Source organism: Leucoraja erinacea, chromosome 1 (genome assembly GCF_028641065.1).
Source record: "Leucoraja erinacea ecotype New England chromosome 1, Leri_hhj_1, whole genome shotgun sequence".
Classification (NCBI taxonomy): Eukaryota; Metazoa; Chordata; class Chondrichthyes; order Rajiformes; family Rajidae; genus Leucoraja; species Leucoraja erinaceus.
Window position 1 is genome coordinate 146,325,474 of NC_073377.1, and position 18,573 is coordinate 146,344,046.

Here is an 18,573-nt window from a genome sequence, read left to right on the forward strand (position 1 = left end):
CTTAAGTGGGACAGGCTCATAATACATTATTTCATGTTCATAAATAGAAGAATAATGCATGTTTAGAAGGGATATAATTGAGGGACATAAAATTCTGAGTGGTATGGATAAATTTGACTGCAGGAATCTATTTCCCTTATCAGCTTTTAAGAATTGCATTTAATTCAGGTTTGTGGGAGCTAACAGAATCGGGCCAATTTCAAAAGGCAACCAATCTTCCTTTTCCATCTTTAACCAGTCTGGTTGCTGATCCATATTTTCCAACCAAAAGTTCATATTTTTAATAAACTGAATAAAAAACCTATAGTGAAAACCCTATAATATACAGTGGTATACGAATTTGGAAACAATTAAAAAAACACATTAAAATTGGACAATTTATCACTTCCTCTCCCCATTGTAAATAATCCTTCATTTAAACCTTCTGTGTTGGATCAAGGTTTTGTACAATGGAAAAATTATGGAATTAAAAAGGAAGGACATCTTTATAGACAAAAATATTTTTATTTCATTTCAGGAGTTACAACAGAATTATAGATTACATTCAAATAATTTTTTTAGATATTTACAACTTAGAGATTATGTTAAATCACATACACAAGAATACAGAAATAGAGAGCCAGAGACTCTTGATGAATGTTTGAATAAACACCCAAATACAGTTAAATTAATATCTTACATTTATAATACTCTGTTAGATAATGAGACCCTGTTGACGGAATTATATAGACAAGCATGGGGAAATGAATTAGCTCAACCTATAACAAAAGATATTTGGGATGGAAGTCTACAACACATACATCAATGCTCGTTAAATGCCAGACATTCTTTAATACTATTTAAAGTACTACATAGACTGCATTATTCTAAAACAAAATTAAATAGAATTTTTCCTAATATCTCCCCTGTCTGTGACAAATGTCAATATTCGGCGGCTAATTTAACCCATACTTTTTTAAATGTATAAAAATTAAACATTTCTGGATGGATATTTTAAAAATTATTTCCGAAGTTGTTAATATCCAATTGGATCCCGACCCTAAACTAATAATACTGGGAATATCAGAACAATGCCTAAAACTTACAACAAACCAAAGTAATTACCTTGATTATCGTATAATTGGGAAAAAAATAATATTAACATTTTGGAAAAACCCAACAACCCCCACAATTAAAATGTGGATTATGGAGATGTTGGATACCTTACATTTGGAAAAAATTAGACTTGTCTTAATTGACAAACCAGAATTATTTACTAGAATATGGTCTCCATTTATAGATTATTTGAAGGGGTAGATTGGTCCAGCACGGGAACCTGACTGAAACTTGAATCCAGGATTAGATGAATAGTTACATTTTTTAACCTATGGACCTAAGCTGTATTTTTGATGATTTACCCTTTTTTATTAAACTCTCTCTTTTTTCTTTCCTCTTTTTCTATCTATAAATAAAAATAAACAATTAGAACCAGTGTTAATACGTAATTGATAAATGAGGACCCCAGCTATTTTGATAGCTGGGACCCCGGAACCCTAGATACTGTACTAATAATGTGTAATCGTTAAACAAAGTCTGTGGATTATGATATGCATATGCTTCTAATAAAAAATATTATTATTAAAAAAAATAATTGCATTTAAGAATTGTGTAGTTGAGCACTTGAATTGCCAAGTCATAGAAGACTTTGGGCCAATGCTGGAAGATGGAATTAATTGGGATTGATGCCCAGTGGAAACGTGGATGTGGTGAGCCAAATTATTTGATTTTCTGAAGTACGACTTTCTGTATAGATAGGTGTGTTATTGTTACATATGTAAATAAGAATTAATTTGCGTGACTAGTTTATGTACAAAAAAAAAGTGTAATCCCATTGTGAATTCATGGTACATTTCATATAACAACCTTGTTGCATTACTGAAGGATATTTATGACTTTGAGAGTAGAAATTATAGCAGCTTGAAATTGAAATTACTTAATTCTGCACTCTGTGTTTACTACTTTAAATAAGCCATTTAAAATAACATTAAAAATAAATCCTGTGAAAGTATTAAAATTCTAGAGTGTTATGTAACAATTTACGAGGTTAACATTACAAATCAAAAACAATTACTTTTTCATACTTATTGAGCTACTATTTGAACAAGCTTTTTGGGCTTCTAGACGTGGAATAAAATAATATATGAAACATTTAAATTCGTCAACAGTATTCTATATTTCTTATGAGCTGCAGCAGCTTCCTAATGTAGAAAACAAGTTAAAAACTAATCCATTTTGCAGAGATGGAAATTTAATCTCTGACATTGCAAAGTTTGCATCAGTCTAATAAAGGTCAGAAAAGCTGTGTTCTCCAATCCGAATAATTTTTATTTGTTAGAATAATACAACATTTTTTAAATGCCACACGTTATTTAGTATACCGTTTCTTTTTTTAAATCATCATTAGTTGGAACTTCATGTTTCCCCTAGCTACAAGTAAATGCTTGCACTTTCACTCAAAATCACAAACATGGTTTAGTGCAACATGAGAATATTTGTGAATCTTATTTTTTTTAATTCTCATCTGCCTATATGAAGAGGTGCTTATTACCCTGAAATTTGCAACAACAAAAACGTGCTCACACTGCCAGAATACCAGAGATTATCACATCTATTTAAAAAAGTAGTAAAACAGCTGAAAAGAACAAAGTCTACTACTTCAAAGGATTTACCCCTCAAAGGACTTTTGGATCCAAATGGCTTGAAAAGGATTTACTGATCACTGGTGATCTAAATCTGTGGTAAGTATAAACTCAGTCTGAACACCAACCAATGCAGCTCTCTAGAGACCTGTGAGACTAAACCTCTCTCGGGAATTTCAATCAGAAGTTCAAGTAACATTGGTTGATGCAGCAGGAACTTTATGACCTTTAATATTAGGCAGTCTATTCTTTGATAGTTTGCATTTTCACAGCCTATCAAGTAACAGTCTTTGTAATATCAGAGGGAAGTAAGTGTTTCTGAACACCTTACTTAGCAGCATTACACACATGACAGTTCTGAATATCCGAAAAAAGATTCTGATAAAGATCTACAATTCTGAATCTGTAGCTCCAATTTGTTTTGCCATTTTTTTAAAAACTTAGACTGACATTTTGTTTTTTGAAAGGAAATTAGGGATTTAGAAAAGTTAAGAATTACAGTTTTTATAAAAGAATGAGACTTTTGAATTTTATTTATTTTGGATATTTTCAGATTGTGTGTGTGTGTGTGTGTGTGTGTGTGTGTGTGTGTGTGTGTGTTTGTGTGTGTGTGTGTGTGTGAGCGTGTGTATTTGTGAGTGTATGTGTGTGTGTGTGTGTGTTGTGTGTGTGTGTGATTGTGAGCGTGTGTATTTGTGAGTGTATATGTGTGTGTGATTGTGAGCATGTGTGTGTGTGTGTGCGCTTTGAGACTTTTTACAATTAAATGTTTCCATGGAAGCAAAAATAACAGTTTAAATAATTTTACCATTATACATTGCTTCAATCATGACAGCCCAGGAGCTGCAAAAAGAGATAAAAGCAAATTACTGAAGATGTGGTTTATATAAATAGGGTTGAAAGAGGAAGAAACAGAGGCAGAGATGCAGAGAAACAATTCTAGGCTTTGCATTTGACAGGACTGCAAAGTCTCGAAGAGATAAGATTAGGGCATCAGAAGACTTCGGAAGCAGAGGTACAGATTTCTTGGAAAGTTGCTAGGCTGGAAAGTAATAGTGAAATAATGATGAGAAGTCATGGAGTGATTTGAAAATGAAGATTTGATGTTTTGAATGTATTCACTGGTTATTATTAGATTAACAGACATGATATTGTCAGATTTACAGAGGCTGAGGTTACCAACACAATTGCCTTTTTTTTTTAAAGGCAGCGCAGTGGTGCAGTGGTAGAGTTGCTGCCTTGCAGCGTCAGAGACCTGGGTTCAATCCTGGCTATGGGTGCTGGCTGTACACAGTTTTGATATTCTCCCTGTGACCACATGGGTTTTCTCTGCGTGCTCTGATTTCCTCCCACAATACAAAGACATGCAGGTTTGTAGATTAATTGGCTTCTGTAAATTGTCCCTATTGTATAGGATAGAACGAGTGCACGGGTGATTGTTAGTTGGCTCTGACTTGGTGGGTCAAAGGGCCTATTTCCACACTGTACCGCTAAAGACTAAAGTCTAAATTCACTGTCCAAGTGGAATCAAACTTGGGTGACTTGGTACTGGGTTGATGGCTGAGTGCAAGTTAAGGCATGAGTAATAAAATTGTTATGAACACTTGCTCAGAGCCAGAAAGTTGAACAGGTATGTGCTGAGTAGTTAGGTCTAGTAGTAGCAGAGGTTTAGATGAGAGTTACAGGAGCATGTGAGCTGACATAGTGGCAGGATTAAGCAAAGTTACTGAGGAATTAAGAGCTTTAATCTTAGTAATGATTAAGACTAAGAAGGAATCTCATCTCACAATCAAAAATTACAATTACTCAGCTAATCACTCAATCCCAATGAGGTTCGAGGTGGAAGGTCTGAGCTGGTGTCTCAGAAGTGTTGTTTGTGAACTGTCAATGTATTCTCTTCATATTATTTAGTTGGAATAGATTTCTGTTCATTCAGAAATGAATGGCAAAAATTATTTTGACAGTTCAAACTGTATTCTGCATAGTTACAATTCCATGCAATATAACAAAGTGGGTGCTATTTTGTCCACTTATGCAATATTTGGTACATGAGGACAACAGAAGAAATATACACAATACCTGTAGTCCTTTGTAAATACAATGAACTATCAATGACCAGTGTGGGTTGAAAAGAAATCATGCAGAGAGTCAATTCTATTTCATGTAAACAGGACTTTTGTTATGAAAGTTTTACGATGTCCAAGATGAACTGATAATCATATTATGTGTGCAATGAAGAGTTTTTTTGTTGTACAGATCCTTGAACTGAAATAGCGTCCTACTTTTTAACAGAATTAAATGAGGTGGATGCAGATAAGGCTGCACAATACATCTTCAGTCTCACTGTTGCACATAATGCAGTAGAACCCTTTGAGCTTACAATTGCGAAAATGTTTTGTCCCATTTTAAAAGAATGCTGGAAATATGTTCTTGATATGATCTAACTTTAATTAAATTCTAATAACAGTATGGGTATTGTGTTGCAGAATACATTCTTAGCACCAATATAAGCCTGATCCTCCGTGGCATGTCTGATCATTAAAGGTGCTGCAGGTTTTATGAAAAAAAAGAGTTATTTTACATTGATTATACAAATAAATAGTAAAAAGGCATATGCAATGTAAGTTAGAGCATATAATATCAATTTCTGTAAGATATGTTTTTTTTTAACAATGCCAGTCCTAGCTCACAAATAAAAAAATGAACTAACTCTGTGGAAGTTAAATCGCAGAAGAATGTTTTTGTTTTACAAAAATTGCTTTATATAATTTTAAAGGGTCTTCTTACTTACAGCGATCTACCTTGTTGCCTTGAAACTTGCATTAAGTTCTACGGGCAGTGGCCCAGTTCATCTGGCATTGTGCTCATGATCTCCACATACCTGTTCCTATTCATCTATAAATATCAGCACGTTTTACAGTTCCCTTTCCCTAATACATTATCAAACTTCCTCCTAAATACATCAATAATATTTAGTTGACTGATATGGCATAGCAGTGTCCATATTCTAATAATTTTCGGGGTGGAAGAATTCACCTGAATTCCTTACTGAACTTATTTTTTACAATTAAATATTGAGTGCCCTTGGGGTTGTCTTATCCAACAAACTGAAACATTTTGAGGTAGAAATTGATTTCAATGGATCCAAATGTTGAAGACACTTAACTGTTAAATCTGCAGAATTTCATTTGATAATGCATTTAGAGCATGCATTTAGAGCATAGACTGCCACGCCAACAGGCTGTCTGTCCTTTCTTCTTTTTGTTATTTTTAGTATGTGTTAAAAAGTATGTTTAACAATCTCTTAACTTGACGGAGATGCAATTTATTTCCGTATCGTATCTCTGTCTCCACTGCGGCCTAACCGTGGAGTTGGCTGCCTTTCCTGGAGACTGACCTGGTGCTCCAAGCTGCGGGAGTCTGCTGGACTTCAACATCGCGGGGCTTGCGATCCCTTTGCCGGGATCGATGCTCCAAACACAGGGGCCTGTGGACTTTAATATCGTGAAGCCTGCGGTCTCTGGTAAGAAGAGGCCGACTCGGGAGCTCCATGCCGCGGAGATAGTTTCAACCACCCCCAACGCGGGTGTTTCAATCACCCTGATGGGGGCTTCGATCGTTGGCTGCGGGGGCTTTGATCGCCCCGACTGCGGGTGGTTTGACTGCCCCGACCACGGGAGAACAAAAAGGAAGAAGATTGAACTTTAATACCTTCCATCACAGTGAGAAATGTGGAATCAACTGTGATGAATGTTTATGTTAACTTTTATGTGGTTGGGTGTCTTGTTGCTTTTCTCTTAGTATAGCTGTATGGCAACTCAATTTTCACTGTACCTTAACTGGTACATGCGACAATAAACTGACCTTGAAACCTTGAAAGGATAAAGTTTCAATGCCTTCATGAGAGAAAATCATGAGAGGAATAGATCGGGTAGATGCACAGAGTGTCTTGCCCAGAAGAGGGGTATCGAGGACCAGAGGACATAGGTTTAAGGTGAAGGGGAAAGGATTTAATAGAAACCTGAGGGGTTACTTTTTCACATAAAGGATGATGGGTGTATGGAACGGGCTGCCAGAGGAAGTAGTTGAGGTAGATACAGTTGCGACATTTAAAAAACATTTAGTACATGGATAGGACAGGTTAAGAGGGATATTGGCCCAAACACAGGCTGGAGTGACTAATGTAGCTGGAACATGTTGGTTAGTGCAGGCAAGTTGGGCTGGAGGGCTTCTATCTTTGCTGTATGACTCTATGACTCTATGACATTCTCTCTGCCTATCCTAGCAAACTCCTTAACTAAATTTCTTCAGCCTTCACTTTTCTAGAGAAAATAGTGCAAATTATATTCTGATAGTTAAAATCTTTCTGTTTTAACTTCATACCGGTAAATATTTTTGCACCTTCTTCAGTGCTGCTCATCATTTTTGCAAACAGTGATCGAAACACTGTTAATGGTGATGGTTTAACCATTAATCCACATTTGATTTAAGAAGTAAAACACAAAGTGCTGAAATAACTCAGTAGGTCAGGCAGCATCTCTGGAGGATATAGATAGGTTTTCTTTTAGGTCGGGATCCTTCTCCAGATGCCAATTTACTTATTCTTTAATCTAAGAAGACCTAAGAAGGCTTAAACTCATGACTTTTTCTCTCTAATGTGCTTTTGAGAGTATGGCAATAATCTCTTATGGCAATGGAAAAATGTCAGTAACTGTAGTTCTGCAAAATCTTCTAAATGTATCAGACCAATGAGCAATCCAATGTCATGTCCTCTCCCAGGCCTTCACATCCAACACTGAGGACTGAGTTACACTCAGTTGCCTCTGTAGGGCAGGAAATGACATTCTAATGCTGAATACCACCATCAGACGGGATGGAATTGAGGACTTCGGTTCCATGCATTGGGAGGACAGAAAAAGTGCAGTGAATGTGGTGGGTGAATGTGGTGGGAGAGGCGTTGTACCAACTGCCCATCCATCCTTCCATCAGGCACCTTCTGCCATGAAAAATATCAATTTCTGTTAAGAAGGATCAAACTGGGACAGGAAGATACGTTTTCCAGCAAAGCTGGGATTGGCATGTGGAATTTCCAGTTGAAGAAATGTATAGCCTTGCGATTTACTGGAGCAGGACACCCTATGTTCACCTAATGAGCTGGCTTTTTTTCCTTTGTTTAAGAAAGAACTGCAGATGCTAGAAAAATCAAAGGTAGACAAAAGTGCTGGAGAAACTCAGCGGGTGAGGCAGCATCTATCTAATCGAAGGTAGACAAAATTGCTGGAGAAACTCAGCAGGTGAGGCAGCATAGATGCTGCCTCACCCGCCGAGTTTCTCCAGCACTTTTGTCTGCCTTGGCTTTTTTTCCTTGTCTTTTAACATGAGTTATTTTTCGTGTGCAAGTAGCTGGAGTTGTGAGTTGATAAGAGCACAACAAAGTCTAGGGAACATCTGAACAAATGATGAGACCTACTATTACATGTGCCAATGATATTTAACGATTAAGTGAATAAGCCAGTTATCGATAGAACAGAAAATAAGGTGCATTCATCAGGTTAAATAGAATGAAGAAAATGACAGAGATAATGAATTAAGAGGTAGTTAGTCTGAGAGAGAAAGAGAGAAAAAAAGACAAAAATCAAATGGAAAAGTAAAAATAAAATTAGGAGCATAACATTTGTAAGATCTAAGGAAGCATTTATCACTTATTGAAACGGGGATTCAACAGCCTAAAAAAAGCCTTATTTAAGCTCTCAAGGTTAAATGCCAAGTCAAGGCAATATATCATCCAATTAACAGAGCCATTACATTTAGTAATACTAACCCAAACTTTCCCTAGCACTTAATTGATATTTATGGCTTAAGCTCAGCACATTCCAAACACATATGGGGAGATTAATAGTGAGATCGTATTTTGTGAGGGTGACAGTGGAATGATAAAAATTGTCCAGGAATTTGAGGCGATTTGTAACACTTATGTCTCTTCTTCATCATGAATGGTGTTTCTTTTTTAAATGCAATAAACACAGCATGTGCATTAAATTATGTTATTTTTCCAGCAAACATTGAGCCAATATCAACAAACCTAAAAAAGTAGGAGTATTACTTCACCCTGGAAAATGAGAACTGGATGTTCTGCACATATAACCTGCACATATGCTGGGCATGTTCTCTGAGCTTTTGATTAAAATAATTTTGTTTGTGAGAGCCTTTAGGTGAAACCCATCTCTTGCTCCAGCATCTAGAAAGTGGAAACTATTTAAGATTGAGTGTTAGCCAGGCCCTAACGTTTATTTCAGGAGTACAACAGTAGATCTCAATGTTCTGAAATGAGACAATAAAAATGTGCAGAAAACCAAGAGGCTCGTTCTGACCCTGCAGCCTCTTGATTATAAACTGAGCTTCTACCAAATCAACCCATTCTGATCCACCCTCTCCCTAGAATTGTTGCTTATGTAGTGGCAGTGCAATCTCCAAGGTACCCAAAGATATCCAGAAGCTGCGTTAGGTTTAATCGCTGGAGAGAAGGAATGGATGGCGATTCGGTCGAGACCCTTGCCGATCCCACTGAGTTAAGGGCCTGTCCCACGAGCACGCGACTCCATGTGGCAAGCGCGACCTAACGTGGTCGCTTGAGCCATACGGCCTCGTGGGGCCGGTCCCACTTCGATCGCAGGAACCGTATGGAGTTGTGCGGAGCTGGTCCTGACATCGCGCGGGGCTCTGAAAAACTGAACGCGTTCAAAATTTCCGTGTGGCAACGGCCTGCCGGCCCGCAGCTGCCTCGACGCCGTACGCAATGCCTTGACGGGTGTGCGCAGCATCTCGACGCCGTATGCAACGCCTCGACGGGCGTGCACAGCGTCTCGATGCTGTGCCCAGTGTCTTGACACCGTACGTCACGCGCGACATCACTCGAACCTCACGTCACTCACTCGACCTCCGCTTCCGGTTTGGTCGCGCTTGCCGCATGCAGGTCGCATGCTCGTGGGACAGACTCTTACTGCAACATTTTGTGTCTATCTTCGGTTTAAACCAGCATCTGCAGTTCCTTCCTACATATAGCTGTGTTAGGTTTGTTGCATTGATGACAATGAGGACCGTCCCATTATATCAACTGCCTGAGTCGATCCATTGAAAGGCAGGAGTTGTTCCCTTTGACCCTATATACCCGTGGACAAACAAACCTTAACCTATTTATTTCTAAATTCGCACAACTGAAATGCTCATGAGTATTGTGTATTCTTAATAAATCTTTAAAATATGATACAAAATGGGCTTTATCATCTGCTATCATTGAATGTGCATAATTCTGTATCCTTATTAGATCTTGCCAGAGCGCAGTTCAAAAATGTTGTTTAAAAAAATATATTTTGAATTGTGATGTTCTAGAAAAAGTAACCTGAAGAAAACATGTAAAGATTGGTGCCTCATTTAGAAGGTTTTTGAACAATTATAGTGGAATTTCTCATTGGAGATGATGACAGATGATGATAACAATCATTCTATTTGACCTTTATGATGGTTGAAATCATTCAGTATGGAGTTTATACAAATTTTTGTAATGAACTGATAATGACAAGTGACAACTTTGATATGTGGAATTAATTTTAGTAATAGGAAGAGTATAATTGGTGCGATGGAAGAACTTAATTTTATGCTTTCTTTTACAATAGGCTTTAATATGTGACCTTTAAAACTAGAATGTTAATATTAATTGTAGTTCTGGATGAAAGATATGGAGGAATCTATCTCTAAGTATATGGATTATGTCGTATTTTATGTGGAGGGATGCTGGTGAAAGAAGTAGAATTGAAATGAAATGCTTTCAGTTAGATTCAACTTCGTGTTTCTGACCTCAAAGTAGTGTAGTCAATAGTCTGTCCCTCACACACATATTCATCCAAAACACACACACATCAAAACTCCCTGCATCAACCTAGGCACCAAATCTAGACAGAGCAAAGTCACCCCAAAAGTAATCAGCTTGGCAAAGTTAGCCTCACAAGCATCTGGGAGCTGGTGACTACTTGGATAGAGCTGTCCAAAGTGATTAGATGCACAGACTCCTCAAGCCATAGCCCCAAATGCAGTATTGCATCTCAGTCAATGCACCAAACTCCTCTATTGCAGTCTGAAGACGTTTCCCATATGTACTCTACGTGGGAGACCCCAATGTTCATCAAGTTGAGTACTTAAGGTCATGGATGCCAGAATGCATCTGTGGCAGGTGGTGAGGGGACACACATTAAGGATAAATGTTGGCCCCACCATCAACAACAGCAGAATGTATACCGCCATAAGCTGTCTCTTCTTAGTTTGGGAAATATCACCCATTATTAACTAGCTAGAGATTCAACACTTATACAACGATGTGCGCAAGTGCATGATGGAAACAGTGTTATGCATACTTGAAAATGAAAGGCTGATCTGGTGAAGCCTCAATTTAGCATTACATGCATGCTATTCATCAAAACCAACAGAGCTAAGGAATCCCACAAGCAACACATCTGATCAAAGATCTGTGGTCCTAACACATATAGTCATGAATGGTTGGGGACAATAAAAATTACCGGCAGGTGGACGAGGCGTCAAGAAAATCCTCACCCTTAAATGACGATGGGCCATAGTGGACAAGAGTTAAAGCAAGCTTGAAGCATTTGCTACCATGCTCGGAAAAAAACTGATGATTAGATGAAGTGCCTGTCCCGCTGAGTTATTCCAGCTTTTTGTGTCTATCTTCCTTTCTTCATACGGTGGGAAGTGGGAAATGCAATTTTTAAGTCTTAAGCAAAGGAAGCATGCCTGCATTCACAAATATCTGGACATGATTCAGGCATGGACTGGCAAATGGCAGGTAATATAAAGAATGTTTAAACAGTTACTTAATAGCTTTCTCATAGCTGAATCTCCCATTGACACCTCAAGGATCACCGTTGACCAAAAATCAACCAAATCGGTTACAAAAATGGTGCCATAGTCATACATTGCAGAATCAGGCCCAACTTATCCATGCCGACCAAATTGCCCTGTCTACGCTCATCTCTCATGCCTGCATTTGGCCAATATTCCTCTAAAACTTTCCAACCCATGTATCTGTCCAAATATTTTTTAGACGTTGTTATAGTGCTTGCCTCAACTATCTCTTCTGGCAGTGCATTCCATGTGTTAAAAGTTGCCCCTCAGGTATCTATTAAATATTTCCCCTGCTTAAAACTATGTCTGTTGATTCTTAATTTTATTATGGGTGAAAGACTGTGTGGTCTACATCTATTCTACTTTTATACATCTCTATATAAGATCACCCCTCAAGCTCCTGCACTCCAAGTCCTAGCCTGACTAGACTCTCCCAATAACTCGAGTCCTGGATATTTTTAAGGCAGCGCTAGATAAACTCTTGATTAGTACAGGTGTCAGGGGTTATGGGGAGAAGGCAGGAGAATGGGGTTAGGAGGGAGAGATAGATGAGCCATGATTGAATGGTGGAGTAGACTAGACGATCCTAATGGTCTAATTCACCAGTACCTTATGACCTTATAACATCCTCGTAAATCTTCTCTGCACCTTTTCCACCTTATACTGCGGCTACATGAACTGGCCAGAAGCTAGATGTCTCTGGAAAATGTCTCACCTTATGACGCCTGAAAGCTTTCTACAAATACTAATCAGAGGTGTGATGGAATATTCTACACTTGCCCGAATTAGTACAGCAAAATACATTTCAGAAAGCATGACGCTATGCGGAACAAAGCAGACAATTTGTTTAAGAAGGAACTGCAGATGCTGGAAAATCGAAGGTACACAAAAAAGCTGGAGAAACTCAGCGGGTGCAGCAGCATCTATGGAGCAAAGGTAATAGGCAACGTTTTGGGCCGAAACCCTTCTTGAGTCTGAAGAAGGGTTTCGGCCCGAAACATTGCCTATTTCCTTCGCTCCATAGATGCTGCTGCACCCGCTGAGTTTCTCCAGCTTTTTTGTGTACCAAAGCAGACAATTTGGTTGAAACTACATAGACCACCATAACCATTTATTCACTTCGCCACACACACAGAGTGGCTTTGTGTACCATCAAAATTGTTCTGCATTTATTTATCTAGGCTATTCTGGAAGCAATCCATAAAGCCTGCAACCTCCATCAGCAAGCTCATGGGAATACACTATCCTGCTGGTCTCCTCCAAGGCGCACACTATCCTGAACTGGAAATATGTCATTGTCCCATCATTGTTACACAGTCAAAATGCTGGAACTCTTTTCATGATAGCATGGTGGGTATAAGTTTACCAGGAGGGTTGCACGATTGAAATCGTTTGTTTTACTTCGGAGTCACGTGAGTGACTACGTGAAGAACCCCACCAGGACGCATGCGTGTCATATCGCTACACGCATTGCAACGAGTCACAGCAGGTGGAACGATGTTCTTCCTAGCGGCAGAATTTAAAAGCCGGTAACAGCAGGTAAGGAGATTCTGCTTTCTTTCCACTTACTGTTATCACAGGTGGAGGCCTGGACAGATCCAAGAGAAACAAGAAGTCTGCGAAAAATCTGGCGGGAGAGAACTGCGGAGTTGCGGGCAGCCAGCAGCGGCCAATGGCACACCAATCTCCCGTAATGGGAACAGCTGTGCCCGACTTCACTCCCGCACCGGCCAAATCAACACCACGGCCGGGCGGTAAAGCGAAGCAAAAAACTGAGAGTCGTTGACTCCGATGAGTCCGACTTTGAACAGCCGCGAGAGGCCAGTGCCCGTGAGCATTGGGGCCGGTTGGAGCGGCTTGAGGAACAGGAGCAGCCGCGAGTGGCCAGTGCCCGAGAGCATAGAAGTCAGTTGGAGCGGCTGTTGGAGCAAATACTCCAAAGTGGCAGGCTCCGGGAGATGGAGACTAGTCACAGTGGGCAGCTAGTAAGTCCTACAGCAGTACCTCTTGTAGGGCTGCACAGTGTTTCTCCCTCATCAGAGGGGACTACGGGGGGTCAATTCTGGGCTGACCCTGAAGAGGGGTGTGCAGAACATACTCCTAGTGTGCATGGGGTGCAAGAAAACCTATTGGATATGGTGTCCCAGTTCATTCAACCCGACCAAACTGGCCAAAACCTGGAGCCCAAAATAGCTGCAAGTATTGACTACATGTCATTCAATTAGCTACAAGGACAGGCATTATTGGACACCACAGCAAGACACCTACCACTAGGGAACTGCAAATCACTGAATGGTCCCAGTGTCAACCAGTGTATTTGGAAACATGTTGGAGCATCAATCAGAGCCAGGGACTTGAAACTACAAAAAGTTCTGAAAGTCTTAACAGCGGGAATTACGGTTTTCGCCCGCACAATCAACGAAAAAGACATGACACAAGATCACCAGGATGCACTGGCTTTATTTTGCAACTCCCAATACGAGTTAAATAGTATTAGGAAGAGTGCCATCCAACCGGCTTTAGACCCCAAATTTGAAGGCCTGTGCAAACCTGGAACCTCCAAACCACCAATATTACTATTTGGAGGTGACTTATCCAAACAGGTAAAAGAACTTAACGAAGAGTCTAAAACCCTGGGGCTTATTAAAGCAACGTCTAAAAACTACTTCGGCCAGAAACAGCACCCCTACGCACCCACCAGTCGGTCAAAACAAACTGGTGAAAGCTCGAAGGCCAGGTACACTCAGCATCGGTCTTTTTTAGGCCATGGCCCAGACCGGCCTTCCTGGAAAATGCGCAAACCCTCAACACCGACCCAACTACAGACCCAGACACCAGCGCCTCAACGTCCACGGAGGATACCGAAAAAGTAATAAACCTACCGCTGGTAATCATGGAGGTAGGTGGGTCTGGTTCCTTACAAATTGAAGGGAGCATGGAGGTTGGTGGGAGATTACACTTCTATCTGAATGCATGGAATAAGTTAACTACCGACACTTATATTTTAAGCAGTATCCAGGGTTATACCATAGAATTTATACAAAAATATAACCCTCCAGTTCAGCATGTACCGAACCGAATGTTCGTGCTTACAGGCAAAGGAAAATCAAAAGCACACGCTGAACTACAGCGGCTTTATAAAAAGCGGAGTAATTGAGAAAACCCAACACGAATCACAGGAATTCGTGTCCAATATCTTTATCAAAAACAAGAAAGATGGTGGTTGCCGCATCATCATAGATTTGACTAATTTGAATACTTTCGTACAATATATTCATTTCAAGATGGAAACCTTGGTTACTACTAAGCAATTGATTTCCAAAGGTTGCTACATGGCAAGCATCGATTTAAAAGATGCTTACTATACAGTACCCATCAGAGGTGACCACAGATGTTATTTAAAGTTCAACTGGATGGGTCAGCCTTGGCAGTACAGGGCACTACCTTATGGCCTAACATCAGCCCCCATGCTGTTCACTAAAATTTTGAAACCAGCCCTAGCGTTTCTGCGGAAACAAAAACACATGGTAATGGCATATCTAGATGACATACTTATTGTTGGCAAAACTTTGGAATTGGCTAAACAAACGGTAACAGCCACAAAACAATTATTTGAAAAACTGGGGTTTATCATCCATCCAGTTAAATCTAAATTAACGCCTTCAACTATAATGGATTATCTGGGGTTCACCATTAACTCAGTTCACATGTCAGTTTATTTATGCATTCCCTCCTTTCTGCCTCATCAGTCGGGTATTAAGGAAAATACAGCAAGACTCTGCATCTGGTATTTTGATAGTACCCAATTGGCCTACTCAACCATGGTTCCCGATGATACTCGACATGGTATTAGAACCATGCATCAGCATCCATCATAGACCTAATTTACTGGTTCATCCCGTAACAAGGAAAAGTCACCCATGTCATAATTATATAAAACTGTTAATTTGTAGAGTTTGAAAGCACCTCTACTACACCTGGGACTGACGGACCGAACAGTGGATATTATTTCAGCGGCCCACAGACAGTCCACCAAAAAACAGTACTTGGTGTACATCAAGAAATGGGAAATGTACTGTCACAACAATAACATCACCCACAGATCTATGAACATCCCGTCTGTTCTGGAATTCCTGGCAAGCCTCCATTATGATTACCGGCTCAGTTATAGTGCCATCAACTGTGCCAGAAGTGCTCTGTCAGCATACCTGTGGTAAGGAAGAGAGCGGCATTCTGTTGGGACACACCCCCTGGTAACTAAACTCATGAGGGGCATTTTTAATGTTAATCCCCCAAGAACCAGGTACTCCCAAATATGGGATGTGAGCATTGTACTGACCATGTTAAGAAATTGGTCTCCAGCTACAGCTCTGTCCCTACAGAAACTGACTGTGAAAACAGTCATGCTGATGGCCTTGGTCGCGGCTCAAAGGGTCCAGTCACTACAGAAACTAAGGCTGGACAACATGACTACTTCATCTGGAAATTTAACTTTTCACATCGATGAATTAATCAAACAGAACAGACAGGGGTCAGCAGGTCTAAAAATAGAATTCAGGGCCTACCCGACAGATGATCGTCTCTGTATTGTAACACACTTGCTATTATATATGGAGTATACTAAGATCATCAGAGGCAAAGAAATTACACTTTTAATCAGCTACAAACAGCCACACAAAAAAGTGACAGTCCAGACCATCTCGAGATGGCTAAAACAGGTCCTAATAAAGGCTGGAGTAGACACTAACATTTTTAAATCTCACCACCAGGGCTGCAGCTACATCGGCAGCTATGAAGTTGGATGTTCCTATGGACCAAATCCTCAAGACAGCAGGATGGTCAACGGAGAAAACTTTCCAACGATTTTATAACAAACCAGTCATTGAACCTCGAACATTTGCAGAAACAATTTTAAGTTCTGTAATATAATTTTACCCCATGAATAGGGGCTATAATTTGGTGTTAATAAATTTATCGTTGTTTTTCAATATCGTATTGATGTGTAATAATGTTAACACTATTCTCCCCATAACCAAGGCAGATGTGATGCATGGACTTGTTTCCACGGCATGGAATCACAGAGCTTTAAAATCTTCACGTAGTCACACACGTGACTCCGAAGTAAAATAGTAAGATTAAACGAGAACTTACCAGTTCGAAGTTTGATCATTATTTTATGAGGAATATGTTGAGAGAATACGTGCCCTCCGCTCCCACCTTTGATCATATACTCAACTGGCATCTTCTTCTCTAATCTTACTATGTTTAGTCATTACAGTTATCTGTGATTTCACACCGCTGCTTTGAAGAATGACACGCATGCGTCCTGGTGGGGTTCTTCACGTATTCCCTCAAAGTACTCCTCATAAAATAATAATCAAACTTCGAACTGGTAAGTTCTCGTTTAATCTTACTATTCTTCACCCCCTTGTCAAAAGCAATTAAGGATAAGAATAAAATGGCTTCATCACAAAAAAAGAATAGTGTAGTTTTAGAAATTTGGTTTGTTGTTGATGGTTTGGTTTTGCATTGCTCTATTGTGGCCTGCTATTTGCACCATAGCCCTCTTTTTCTACTGATCAGCATCAACCATAAAAATAAGCTATTGCAATCCTTTATTGTGACTACAATGATCAGCAAGGATGTTTCAAAGATATATCTGTTCAGCTGCTTCCTTTCTTCATAATGTGTAAGACGAAACTGCAGATGCTGGTTTAAACCGAAGATAGACACAAAAAGCTGGAGTAACTCAGCGGGACAGGCAGCATCACCGGAGAGAAGGAATTGGTGACGTTTCTGGTCGAGACCCTTCTTCAGACTCAAACTAGACTTATCCTGCGGAATAATCCATGATTTAATTGATGACTATTTGTTTTTGTTCTGACCACTAATATCATGAGTGACACGGTATTTCTCCGAAAAATGCATGTTCAAGGTTTCAGCTTCACTGTTTGTATATTTTTCATTGCTTGACCTCATAAATATCACTCAATGACTAAGGGAATACATCTATTCTCCACTTCACTAGACCCTCAGGTTTCAGTAGGAGCAATCACAGCATTAGGTAACCAACCAAACTTACTGTACACTTTGACTTGTGACAAGGGCAGTAAGGTATCACTCCTAGGCAAACTCAATGAGTTCTACATATGCTTCAATAGGTAGAATAATGATGTGCCTCCTCAGGTCCCCATAGCCTCTGATTGCATTGCAATGTCCATCACTGAGGCAGATGCCAGAATATTTTTCAGGAGGGGGATCCATTGGAAAGCATCTGGACCTGATGGAACATCTAGCCGTGCTCTCAAAGTCTGTGTGGATCAACTGGCGGATATCTTCAACCTCTCATTACTGAGGTTCATGAAGTTCCCATCTACTTCAAAAGGGCATCATAATACTGGTACCTAAGAAGAGTAAGGCGACATGCCTCAATGACTATCGGCCAGTGACACTAGTCACTGTTGTTATGTAATGCTTTGAGAGGTTGGTTATGGTCCATATCAACTCCTACTGTATCAAGAACCTGGGCCCACTACAATTTGCCTATAGATCAATTGGGTTAACAATGAGTTAGAGGATAGGAGGGAGATTTATTGTTTGACTGAATTATGCCAGAACAACAACCATGCAAACAACGTCGGAAAAACCAAGGAGCTGATTGTTGACTTTAGAAGAGGAAGGCTGCAGATCCATAAACCTGTCTTCATCAATGGGTTGGTGGTGGAGAGTCGAAAATATCAAGTTTCTGGGTGTGTATATCTCTGAAGATCCATCCTGGACCCAGCATGTTATAAAGAAATCCCATCAATGCCGTTACTTCCTTAGAAGATTGAGAAGATTCGATATGCCAAAGAATACTCTCTTGGAGTTCCACTGGTATGTGGTAGAGAGCAAATTGGCTGGTTGCATCACAGCCTGGTTCAGCAACTCAAATGTCCAGAATGATGGAGATTACAAAAAGTGGTAAACACTGCCCAGTCCA